Below are 14,010 nucleotides of genomic sequence, written 5' to 3' on the forward strand. Positions count from 1 at the left end.
GGGGATGCAGAGATCCATCCATAGCTCATGGAGATCCATGGGGATCCAGAGATCCTCCCACAGCCCATGAGGGGATCCACAGGGATGCAGAGATCCATTCACAGCCCATGGGAATCCACAGGGATGCAGAGATCCATCCATAGCTCATGGGAATCCACAGGGATGCAGAGATCCCCCCACAGCCCATGGAGATCCACAGGGATGCAGAGATCCATTCACAGCCCATGGAGATCCACAGGGATGCAGAGATCCATCCATAGCCCATGGGGAGCCACAGGGATGCAGAGATTTTACTTCTGATTATCCTCCTCTGATTCTGTTAGCAATAAATTCATTTTATACCTTAAAGCTGAGCCCGTTTTGGAGTGTTTTCTCCTGGTCCTTAACTCACAAACCCTTTATTAATATTATTTTCTCTCTGCCCAACTGTGGCAGGGAAGGTTGAGCCAATGACTCCCCTGGGTTCCTGGCATTTGGCCAGCATCAAACCTCGACACAGTGTCAATACAGGGGTACAAAACAAACCTTTTAAAAGGTATTGTCAATACAGAGGTACAAAAAACCTTTTAAAATATATTTCCACACCATCAGCTTGAGAATTCAAAGCTGAGGCAATGTTAGAATGCAAACTGCCTCGCAGACACTAAATATAATTCCAATTATCTGTGTGCAGGTGAACCTCACAGCCTCAGGTCTCATTTACTGCTCAGAAAATATCATCCAGCAGGGATAGATCTAAGATCTATCCTGTAAGAAAGATCTAGCCTGCCTGTGTTTGCCACAGAATCTGGACCATACCTGGGGCACAGAGCAGGACTGCAAGCAGGCTCACAGATGACTTTGGGGATATTTATGCAATATTTATATTATATAAATATAAATAAATAAAAAATTAAATAAATTAGATTTATTAATATTTATAATATTCAGCATATCTATGTGTTGCTGAGCACATAAAAACCTCCTAAAAGTGGCTGCTACTGGTACATTCCACGTTCTCTGAGATGCCTCTTATTTTTATCTTATCCACATCTTATCTTATCTTATGCCTCTTATCCACAGCTACGTGGATCCATTTTTAGATGAAAAAGTCATTTGCACTCAACAAATAAAATTAAGGAACATACTCCCCCTTGCCCTGAAGGCAGTAAGGTCCCAGAGCATGAAGACAGAACAAGAATATGACCAGTGAATAAAAGTTTGCCCTGATTTCTGTACACAGCAGCCAAGTCAAAGGTGCAGGGGCAGCTCTAAGGCTGCGTTTCCCAGTTTGTGCATGCTCGACCCATTACTTCACAGTAATTTAACTCACAGGTGCAGTGTTCAACAGAGATTTCTGCTTTGAATTTGATGTATGGACAGTGGCCACTGCTAGTTTTAATTTTCAGTTCTTCTGCAGCATTCCTAGCACCAATATTAATTTAACACAGTTCACAAAGATTCTTCTTGTGCACAAAGACCTCAGCACGTACAAACAAGAGAAGAACGGTCTCTGCTTTAGAACAACCATACCTGTGCTCTAAATACAAGCATTCATTCACACACAAAGTAAAGACACAGCCTTAGAGCCAACCTTCTGCTAAACTGATCCTCAGGCACCTAAAATTCGACTGAATTTTAAGTCAAAGTGCTGAACGCCGCCTCCGCATCCCACTCAAACCCCAAACCGCAATGTCACGCCCAAACACTGGTGACACCTTTCTCGATGTGAGGTGGCTGCTGCCTGTTCCACTTGTAGTCTGAATGGGGTCTGCCCTATTGGCACAGGTATCCCCCTGCCCCAAAACACCACCAGTCCCTGTCCAAGCAGAATCCTTCCTCCTCCAGCCATTTTTGCAGTACCAGATGTCAAAATTTCGCCTCCCTTCTTCTCCAATCCAGCTCTGGAGGGATCATTTCAAAGACTCAAAAAAGCCCACCAGACTCAAACAAACCACTGCTAGTTCTTTCCAGTAGGACGAGCTGGAACTCAGTGTTCTTTTTTCTCAATAAATAAAGCCCACAGCAGTTTGAAACAATTAATTGTGGGTGTAGTGACAAACAGTGAATCACAGACATGGTACTGAGGCACCAACAGGGATAACTTTGGGATGACAGCTGCTATTGACAGCAGGGATGGGTTTTTGATCCCTGCAGGGTCTCACCCAGAGTGGAAACAGTGCAGAAGCCAGGAAGAGTTTCTCCTGTGGGGAGGCATTTGCTTACAGCTCACCATTTGCACAGGTGTCCTTTCACTTGGCCACGTTTCATTTACACCAGAGTTCTTGTTCCGAGAAGAGATTTACTGCTTGGGGCACACAGAAAAAAATCAGCAACTTCAGCAAGATACCCCCAGTGGTTCCCCTTTCAGATCCTGATGAGATGAGGTTTGTTACATTCCTCCCTTCACCATCAAATGCCTTCTCTGAAACTACACAACCACCAAAACTTCTACAAATGATCTTGCCTTCTGAAAGTTGGTGACCAAAATAGGTAACAGCATCCAGCAGCACAACAAGTGATGATGGTGAGACTCTCAAAGGGGACTGAAAGAGGAAAAAACACCCTGCACTTCAAACACAGAAGCTTTCTGTGCTTAAATCTCAGGTCTTGGGTTTGTTCAACATGAAAACGTCTCAAACACTTTGCACCCCGTAATGTAATGACTAAGACTGGGATTGCAGGACAGCACATAAAAGAGGTGGAATAAAAAACCAAAACCAAACAACTGAAATTGGAAATCACCTTGTGTTTTTAAGCCTTTTTGGAGCATCCATTGGGGTTTATTGTTAAAAAGGCTGGTGGCTCTGAAAAAATACCAAACAGACAAGGCCAAATTATCTGTTTCACCCTGCCCTTTATGGCTCAAATCCATCATGTACAAATTACCACTGTTAAATTTTCAATGTACTTGTCGAAGATTTTAACTAGTTTTAGGCACTGGGTATTTGAGGTAGTGACAAAGCATGGCCCTAAAATCCTATTTTGGCTAGTGACAAAGGGATTACACCAAGGAAAGTGTGGCAGATCCTGGCAAAGCAGTAATGGTTTTATCCATCCCTACAACTGAACTTCCCCCAGGGCTAGGGCTGGTCTGTGAATCAGCAAAGAATCTGTGCCAGGAGATGTTTAATCAGTCTCTACCTTGCTTGTGTCTCACAGCTTTCTTCCCAGTACTGCTGCCTGCAGAGGGGTTGCTTGACATGGGGTCATCAGTGTGAAAAACCCCTCGTTTCCTGGTGAGGACAGCCCTTCTCAAGACACAAAAATTCTATTTAAAAAAACCAAAACACAGTTTTTAACCTGCAAGGGCAGGTCCTCCTGCACCAGCCTCAGCAGAGCTGTGATAACTTAACTCACTTATACAGGCTGACAACTGCTTCACTTGGAAAGCTTTCAGGGAAATGCAGGGAAACATCCTACCCTGGCAACTGAAGCTTGCTCAGGGACATTCTGCTTGCAAACTTTCATATTTCTGTCTCATTTCCAGCCCAGCACTGCTCCTGGCCTTTCCTGCTTGGAGAAAACGTGTGACACCTTCATAGGTGTTCTCCATCAGAGAAGGGAAAGCTTAGCTGTGATGCAGTTTGTAAGAGCCTTCCTAAGGACACAGCTCATTAGGATTTTAGAGTTAAAATTTTTACATTTTAGAAGTAAAAAAGGTTGAAGAATTGAGAGTGGTTAGCAGCCTGTTAGAGCTGCAACAGAGCCTGTACCAGAGATCCCAGAAGGGTTTGTGCAGATCAGAACTGTGAGAACAGCCCAGATCAGGGCCTTGCCATGGCCAAAGGGAGTCCAAATTTAACATCTCTTGCTGCAGGCACTGTGGTTGACCTTAGGGAGGGATTCAGGAGTGAGAGAGCTTCTGAGAGAAGAAATCAGGAGCTGTCCCTATGCTGGACACAGAAGAGTCAAGAGTGAAGCTGAGCCTGGGAAAAGTAGAGCAGGAGGATGATTTTTTTTTTTTAATTTTATTTTTATTCTGACTATATTGCTCTGTAATTAACTGGTAATAAATTAACTGACTCATTCTGAGGTCAAATCTGGTTTTTATGTGGTAGTGATTGATGAGTGATCTCCCTTCTTCTTGTCTTGGTGCATGAGCTCTTCCACCTCATTTACTCCCCATGTCCTGTTGTGGAGGGAGACAGAGCATGGCAGGCTGGGCACCTGCCAGACAGGCAAATTTAACTCAAAGTCAGCAAAAATGCACACAAATCTCTAAAGAGAACAGCAGTGTCCTCCCTCAGCTGAGCAGTGAGGTAATCTGAGTCACATGGAAACCACGCTCTCCCCATCCATTTGTTTCATTTCCGTAAGACGCTTCTCTTTGATTTCGAGCTATGAAAAGGTCACACTCAATGGGGATGAGAGAATAAAGAAATACACATTTAGAAGTCTCAGCAGCACCTCAGGAGAGGCCCAGAGAAGAGCTGGAATTTGTGTCTGTATCTTTGTGCCTCTTTGCACGGCTGTCCCGTGCAATTTGTTGCGATTATTTGGATCCTGCTCCAGCTCCTTCACGCTGTGCAGTAAGGCCAGAAGTCACAGAAAGGCACATGGAAGTCAGGCTGCTTCATGTAATTACGTGCAATAAATCATGAGGACAATAATTAAATCCTAATTTCATCATCTGCTTAAATAAGTGAGGCTGAAGAGCCTTTCTGACTTCTTGAAATGCTGATTTTCTCTTGATTTGACAGGTCAGCAAGGGGAAAGCACTGTGGACAAACTAAAGCCTCCAGCATAGTGACAACATTCCCCAGGGTATCATTTAACTCCTTATTTTACATGGAACTACAATAAAAAATTTAAAAAATTTAAAAAAAATTAAAAAAAAGGAAGTAACTTTCCCAGGGGTTCCCAAAGCAAGCACAAAAGCAGGAATGCATAAATATATTTCAGTATTGCTTCTCATGCTCTCTTTTCCTCAGAAAACAGAGTAAGAATGGAAAAGTAAGAAATCTTTCAAGTGGAAAGACTGCATGAGATGAAGCCAAAGGCTGAATGTTCTTCCTATGCAGTTGAGCAAATTTTTAACACTCAAGTCCTCTTTCCCACCGTTTCCAGATGATGAGTTTCCAAGAAACAGCTCCCATTCTTGGTATTAGCTAAAAGAGAGGCCTCCAGACATTAGGTTAAGAGATGCTTAGAGACAAAAAATGTTCTCTATTTGCTTGGCAAAAGTAGGACATTTTTCAGGTGGAACTCCCTGCTTGTGTCTGGGATGTGTCTGTGCTCCACACTGCTGCAGACATTAGGCTCAGGGAAAAAAAATCCCCCTTTTTCCTACAACAGGGCCATCTGGCAAATCAGAAGTGCCTGAGGAAGGCAGATCACTGAGCATCAGAGCCTCTGATTCCAGCAAAAGGACCAGCACACCTCAGCCTCCCTGACTCCAGTGGTCACCCGAGCCTTTTGCTTGCCAAAATCAGCTCACACCAGGGAGAAAGAAAACCAGGAACCCCCTGAGTTCAGTGGGTGACTAACAGAACCCCAGAGTAGAACATCAGTATTTGCAAAGATAAACAACTGTTAATCCATCCCTTTCTTACCATGACCAGCTCTCCTGGGAATCCCAGGATTGCCACCCTTAAAATTCCCACCCTTTATTCTAATATTACCCTCAGATTATCTCCTCTTTTAAGGAGCAACCTGACAAGTCTCCCAGAAAGCTGTTCAGAAATGGTTACAAAAGTTTGGGCAATTTTCAGCTCCATCTATTAATGATATTAAAATAGTTTTGGTCTCAGAATTAACATTAAACTGAAGGAAGGACCCTCTTTATATGTTTACAGAGAAACTTTGCATGCTTTGTAAATCTATCATCTGGCTAGGCTTAAGCAGCAAAACCTTCCCACTCTTTTTTATTTCTTGTAAATGAACCTCTGAAGGCTGACCTGGCCATTTTTGGAATCCTTCTGCACTATTCCAGGTAGTTTAGTTATTTAATTTCTTTTAAATGTCAGGGATCCAAACTGTATACAGTACTTCAAATAGTGTCTTCAAACAGTCTTCTGCAATTATACTAATACTTGAAATTTGTCTCCATTAAGAATTTAAAGCCTTATAAAGTCTTCTTACATGAGTCACAAAGGCAATCCATCCTTGTCTCTCCTACTCCATCCTCTCCCAGGAATAACTTCCCACGATATTGCAAAAGTTCTGTCTCCTTTTATCCTAAAAAAGCAACTGCACACTTGGTGTTGTTGCCTTCAGTTCTCAGGTCATAGCAACAAAACTGAGATTTCTAAAAATCAGCCCTCCACAGCAATGACATTAATCCCAGCTGTGTCATCTGCAAACTTTGTGGCCAAACTTCTGTGTTACCAAGGAATTTAATAAATAAGGTCAGTCCTAGCTTCAATCCTCCTGGTGCCTGGATTGGTCCATCTTTATCTTGTAATTTCCATGATTATTTCTGCCACTGAAGAGAAGATCCTTGTGGAGGTTACAGATCTTGGTTCTGTCCACAGCATTGCCCTTTAGGAAGTCAGTACTCTTTCTGCAAAATATAATAACTTAGTTCTGAAATGACTGCTCTTGTGTGTGTCTTTGTGAAGATTTTTTTCTTTATCCCCTTCCAGCGCCTCCCTCACCCTCAGCCATCCTTCCTCTTCCATGTAAAGAGTTGAAACACTCAGCAGAAAATTAGGAAATCCATAAATTTCAGGGCAGGAGATTGAAGGTAGGCACCATATCTGCTACTTCTCTGTTCCCAAATTTACAGATTAATAAAAAGAAATCTCTTCAAATCCATCTGCAGTTTCAAGTGTCATTTTTTTCAGCAGCCAAGCAAAGAGCTCACTCAGTGATAATCATATTTTCATAGCAATTAGCCTAAATTTTGCTTCCATTCCAGGTGTTAAATTTACCTTACCACACATTTTCACTACAGACTCTAGCATGAACTATATATGGACTATATATAGTTTTTTAACATATTGAAAACTGAGTTAAGGCATTAATTCAGGATTTAGGCCATACCTCAACCTACACAAGATCCTTCAAGCACATCACCTCCACTTCCCTCCACTGCTGTTCTCCTTCAGTTTATGAGGCTAAAATTTTTATTTTTTCATGTTTTGTTGCATTTTTTCATACAAGACTACTCTGAATCACGTGTGCTCCTTGGACATCCATTCTGTCCTTGCATTCCATGGAGGTTCTGGATTTCCCTTTGCTTGGGCTGCTTGCTCAGCTGGGGAGGTCCATCCCTGATCTTTATGGCACCTTCTTTCTTCATGATTTTGGCTAAATTTCTGTGTCCAGAGTCTGATACTCCCACCTCACTTTAAGCCCAGCCAGATGTTCCTGCCAACACCTCTTTGTGCCTATTTTCCCCCCCTCCTCCTGCCATTTCCATGCAAGGCCCAGCATCCTTAATTAAAAACAGTATTTTAATTAGATTATTAGATATAATTAGATAATATTATTTAATTCTTTAATTAGATTAAACTTGTTGTGATGGACCAAAGCTGCGTTAACCTCATCATGGCTTTTGTCTCACAGAGGCAAACAGCTCTTTCTCACAAGTGTAAAACAGCATCAAACTGGAGGAGCAGGTCTGATTTTCATTTTCATGCATCCAAAAGAAACCATGCTCTTCATATTCTGGAATCTAACTGCAGAAGCAGTTTGGGCTTAGCACTTGCTGAAATTAAATTAAATTAAATTTCCTTGCTGAAATGAATCTCTCTAATCAGGACCTATTTTGACTTTCTTGAATTGTTTTTTTCTTGAATTTGTGATTCCTCGCTAACATTATTCCAAAATAATTGATGAGAAGGTAGGATATAACACAACAACAACAAAAAAACCTAGATAATTTTGCAGCCCTGGTGTTTTTAGCAAACATGATGACAAACCACAACTCCTCAAAGCTTTCTGGGCTTGGTGGCCTTGCAAACAGATCCTGCTTCTTCTGCACACATGGACAAGTCACCCAGCTCTCTCTGCCTCACCTGAAAGGCCAAACTGATGGAAAAAAAATCACTTTTTCAGTACAACTTTAGCAAATTTAGCTGTGTTTTTTTCCCCCTCTTACACCACAGATCTCAGCAGAGGGAATAAAAGACCTGATCAGCCCAGGCTCTGTGTGGCACAGCATTGCACACACCCCTCCATGGGCATCCAAGACCAGATGGTGTCTCCTGACATGGTTTCAGAAGTTATTTTGGCTCTGCAGTGTTCAGATATTAGGAAGGTACAAAAATGCTTAGTGGTAAGACAAAACCATAAGGGCAGAGCATTAGAAGTGGCTCTCTTGTGGGGAAAGAAAGCCCTGGATGTTTCGTCCTGTCTTGAAGGCTGATAAACAAAAAAAAAGGGATGTGAAAAACATCCTTCCTGCTTTGGGAAGGATGATCTTGGGTGGGAATGTTTAGGTCATGTCCACAGCATTCCAGTTAAGAACACCCAAAGTGAAGAATTTTGGCAGCAGCTTCAGAGGAAAGAATAAACCCACAGGAAGGCAATAGTTTTGAGACTCTCTCATTCTGCCTTTGGCAATCAGGAAGGTTGGGAAGAAGTTTCTAGACTGATCTCCTGAAGTTGGCTCTTTCACAGACCTCTCAGGCAGAAACCTCAAGGCCCTGAGATCCTTCCACCCCAAAGACCAAGATCTTTCCCTTTTCCTTCAAGCACCTTGCTGATTTTTGCTGATTTACCTGCCTTCCACACATGACAGCAGCTCTGTGGCCCACCACAGCCCTTTCTGAAGGCACACATTGTCTCTGCTGACACCCTCGGCCTGCCCACACATCTCCAGCTGCTCTGTGCTCCTCCTGTGGGGACTCAGACCTGTAAATCACAACTTCTGTGTGCTTTACACCTGAAACACATCTCCCACGGGCTCCCAACCTCGGCCAAGGCATCCTGGCACCACTGGAGTGCTGCTGGTAAAATCTTCCTGTCCACCAGCCCTTCTCTTAGCCTTGGCCAGACAGTGAGGCCCAGCTCAGGTCCCAGATGGTAACAGAGTGCCAAAGATTCCAGCAGCTCAGACCTAGATGATTTTTGCTGTACTGCCCACAACTTTCACTCCACTTTCTCCTTTGACTGCTTTCCTTCTCTTACCTCCTTTGAGGTATTCACACTTGCCATTTCACTTGTCTCCTTTCCATCCCCTTTGATCCCCACCTAATTCCAAAGCACCACGGAGGCACCAATTTGTCCTCACGCTCCTGTCACCCCCTTTCCAAAGCTCAGCTGTGACATCTCCAGATTCACTGAGCTAACCCAGAGAAAAATGCTGCCATTCCAGCCAGCAGAGTGAGCATGTGAATGCAGGCAGCAGGGAGAAGATGGACAGAAATAAACCCTTTTGGAAAGGAGGGGTCATTCTCTAGTTAGTTTTGTCCCTCATGTCAGTGCAGCTCTGCTTTGTCACCCCAGGCTGCACACATTGGTCAGGGTGAGAAAAGGGTCCCTTGTTCTCTGGTAATTCTTTGCATCAACCCAACACTGCAGGTTTCTGCTTTTATTCAGTCCTAGGAAACATCTCAGGGAAAAAGGCAAGGCTGAATTGGCAAGAATTCTTTAGCCTAGAATTTTTTAGCCTAGAATAGTGATTTTGGACGACATCACCAACTGCAATCCCGAGGCTTGCTGCTCTTACAACATCTGAGGGAAATTCCTTTGGCAGAATTCTGCAAAACAAAGACAACTTCTGCTGTCTCCTGACTCCCTTCTATTCACTTGGCTTCCACTGCCTGCATTTCTAAGGCCAGCTACGCTCCCAAAAACAAAAGGAGTATGGTCCTCAGATGGGAAATTTAATAGTGCTTTCCTCAGCTTCTGCAGTGCAAGGACTTGAAGTCTTTATGAATTAAAGACAGATAACAGGGGAAAAAAAGCATCCAAGCCCAAGGAATGTAAAGAAAATAAAATAAATTCTCTACTAGCCCACAGCAAGATGATCATGGCAGATACCACATGGCACAACCAGCTTGGCTCGGTGTCTGTGACTGAAGTTCTAAACACCCATCCTCTTCACTCGTGGATCTGAATCCAGCTGGTTTGATAACCCACCAGCCTTCTTTGGCTGCAGACTCTCTTTGAGCCCAGAGGAGATGGATGGAAAAGCAGCAGGAAGGGTTTGGCAGAACAGCTCCATCTCCTCATTTCCCACAGCAGGTGTTTGTGACTGGAGACCCAGGACAAAGCTCACCTTTCCTTAGCACAAGCAGGTGCTCGGCTGCATGAGAGTTTGGGACAGAACTCATCTCCCCAGGGACACAAAGACCCATTTCCCTACATTTCTCATTTCCCAGGGCTGTACCAATGTGATCCAAACCACTGAATGTGGCAGCACACAGCTGCTAAGCCCAGTTTAACAACCAAAACATGAAGAAATGGTAGAAAAGAGAAGCACTCCCACTTCCCACTCTGCCAGAGTTCCTTCCTTGTCACACAGGGACAGGAATGCCTGCTCTGGCAGAAAGGACATTTGGAGAAATGCAACATTATCAACCACCCACACACTGACATGGTTTTACCACCAACACAAAAACCCCCTTTCTTTCAAGTTTTCTACCCCCACTTCTCCCATGATGAGACAAAAGCCGGGTGGGCACAGGGAAGTTTGTGGGATGGGCAGCAGAACGCCTGGAAACCACCAGCAGCCTGGTCAAAGGCTCCCTGCACAGAACTGGGATGATTTTCCATCAGTTTCTTATCAATTATTGGGCATTTTGGTGGTGATCACGACCTTGATGTGTTTTGGAGAAAATTTTAAACTCCTGGAACAGGTTACTGGGGAAGGTGATGAATAGTCCACGTGGTGCTTTTTCATTCAGGGTTTGTGTACCCAGCAAATACATGATTAATATAATAAGCTATGTGTTTCCAACAATCCCTTTTAATACCAAAATACTCTGGTTTTCATCACTGGCCACCTCACCATCTTGTCATGCAGGGCATTTCAAAATCCCCACTCGAGCTGTTGAAGAGTGAACAGCTTATTTATTATTATACTAAAAATCCCAGGATTCATTCAGATCCTTTTTTTTCTTTAAGATTCAAAGAATTCTGAAAGCCAAAGACCAAGGTATGTCTGTGCCAACATGGACTGCAAACAACAAAACCAGAAACTTTCTATGACTTATGGGTGAATTTCGGCATGGACACGTCATATTTGCCACTATCCTTTCTGCAATCATTGCAAAATGTTCTGAGATGCATCAAATCCAGAAACTAAATGAAAAAAAGAAACTGAAACACCCAGCAGGCGGAAAACTGAAGAGGACCTATTATGTAATTATTGTTACTGGCACAGGAAAAAGAGGAATGGATTCTTTCTGTCAGTGTCAAGGAGGACACCTTCCAACACGAAATATCAGCAGGATGAAATGAGCAGCTGATGCAGCACACAGCAGAAAGGACAATTCAGCAGGACATGAAACAGAATGCCAAGTTTTAACATGAATATGTTACAGTGTCCACTGAAATCAAAACAATTACACCAAGGAAAATGAATTCGTTTCGGGCAATGCTGGAAATCAGATTTTTGCTCTGCAAAAATCCTCACTCAGTAACACTTGACTGAACAATTCTCAAGATCATTTGCACAGCTAAAATCATTAATGTGGGAGTGAGGGCAGGGTAAAGAGAGTTGGGGGGGCTGTTCAAGAAATAGAAAGCCACATCAAATACTGCAGAGTGGTGCTGCTCCCATTTCTGCCTAACTCTGGAGGGTGACCTGAACAACTCTGCCTTTTCTTCTTTTCTTCTTTTCTTTCTTCCTCCTGTCTTGGCTCAAATCCCCTTCATCCTTGCCTGCCTGCTCTTAGCTTGAGACCATCCCCAAGCCTTCCCAAAGTGTCAGAAAGAAAAAGGATTCCTAACAAATTGGATGTTATGCACTAGGAAAGCGAGTCCATTCTTAGAGAGGTCGAGAATACAGGCAGAGTCTGCAGCTGGACATTTAATAAAATAGATAGAAACCCAAAAAGGCAACCAAAATGAGGAAAGAGGAGAAGCTTAGAGCTGAATATCCACCCCCAAGCACTGCTCAGCTGCAAAGCATCGCAGTCAATGCAAACAGCAGAACACAGGAACCCTCTCCCACTCATTTCATTGCCAAATCACAACCCTGAAGCCGAAAAACATTTCTTTTTTTCACAGATATCAGAGGATACCCGAGACTAATACGTTATTTAGCTAATAAAAAAACCTCCTATAAACAAAACCAGGAAAAATCACACACGGTGATTAAAAGCCCTTAGGGTTTTTTTTAAGCTGAGCACACCAAAAGCTTGTTTTCACTAACTCAAAATGTTGATGTCTGAACCACTTTGGCCATGAACAAGTCTTCCTCAGAGGTATTCCCAAAAAGCTCAGTACTTGTTGTGACCTCTTGACTTCTTGTGATCTCCATCCACATGACATTATCACACAGGGGCTTTGCTTGCTTGAAATGTCTGGGCAGAATTTGACCACTGATCATCTGAGAAAACTGGATCCACCTTCAAAATTATGCAAAATTATGCAGTTCTTACAGGAGGCAGTGGATGATTAGACAGAGGTGGAATTGTTCCCCACTGTTTTTTCAGACCTTTCTTTCAGCACTCTGCCAAAGCCCTGAAGGAATTCTGAGCTCAGGGAGCTTCTCCAGCTCATTCCATATAAAAGCAGCAGCACATATTGCAAAGAGCTTTTCCTTCCAGAGAGCCTGAGCTCCTGCCCCTGGTGGCTCAGAGCACCCCATTTCCAGGTCACTGCAGCAGCTCCACAGAATCCCACTGGAATATTTCCATGATCTCCTTCCCTTCCACACTCCCGTGTTTCCCACATGATGAAATACTTGGTAACAACACCAGAAAAGCAGGAGAGGCTGGCAAAGGACACATGAGCTGTTCTGACACTCTTACTCACCCCAGGACCTTTCGCTGCACTGTAACATCTCAATTTATTTGGCAATTTCCCAGCTCAAACACAGACAGTGCACACCTGCAGCCCAGCAGCTGGAGAGGAAATGATTCTTTCCAACAAAAGTTGAAATAGCCAAGAGAACAGCACTACAGCTTCACATAATCACACACCAGGACGTGAGGAATACAGGGGAGCTTGTGGCAAAGAGAAAATCGTGCACAAGAGAAACCAAACAAGCTCACAACTTCCTAAGGGAGTGAAATCAGTGCAAAAAGGGTGTTCTGCCTTTGAGAGGATGAGATTGCAGCTGCACTCAAATGAGAACATCTGCCCTGTGCACAAGCAACTTGCCTTGTCCAGAAAAGCTGTGATTTTGGAGCCTCAGCAGCTGCCATGGATGATTGATGACAGTTCTTACTGCTAGAAGACCTCTCCTCCAGCTCATTACCTTTTTTCCCCACTCACAAAGGATCTGGAGAATCATTTCCTTTCCTGCACGTGGTTATTTGCTTTCTCAAATACTCTTCTACCCCTACTTATCCTTCCTTTCTTACACTGGGCAGTCCCAGGTGATTTGAGCTATAAAAGCACAATAAATTAAATAAAACCCTAATAAAAGCAGATATTTAAGACCTCCATGGAAGAACAAGCAAGCTCCTGTTTCACATCAGTCAGGAATTGCCAGGCTGAGTTTGGCACACTCTTTATTTCTAGTGATACCATGAGCTTTGACAGGAGCTGAATCCTAAAATGAGGTTAGTAGCTAAGAAGCTCTTCCCTTAAAATGAAACATCTTTGATCTGAAGTTAAAGACAGACTAAACATAGAACCCAGACTCATTCCTCTCTGCAGCATCTACGTCAGGCAGGTACAAAGGAAACATTTGTGCTGCTGACAGAAAATAAAAACAAGCCAGCAGAAGGAATTAATTTATGCTTCCTGCTGCTATTCCTGGGTCCTGAATTACTAACACCACTCAGGAAAAAAATGCAGGCAGTTTGTTTCTGAAAGTTCAACTCACAATTCCCCTCCACTGGGCATTTTATCCTACTTGTCTCTGTAGGATGTTATTTTATTCTTATATTATCATAATATTATTTATAATAATATATAATATTTTTATTTTTATTTATTATAGTATTATATCATTATTATTTT

Source organism: Parus major, chromosome 8 (genome assembly GCF_001522545.3).
Source record: "Parus major isolate Abel chromosome 8, Parus_major1.1, whole genome shotgun sequence".
In the NCBI taxonomy this organism is placed as follows: Eukaryota; Metazoa; Chordata; class Aves; order Passeriformes; family Paridae; genus Parus; species Parus major.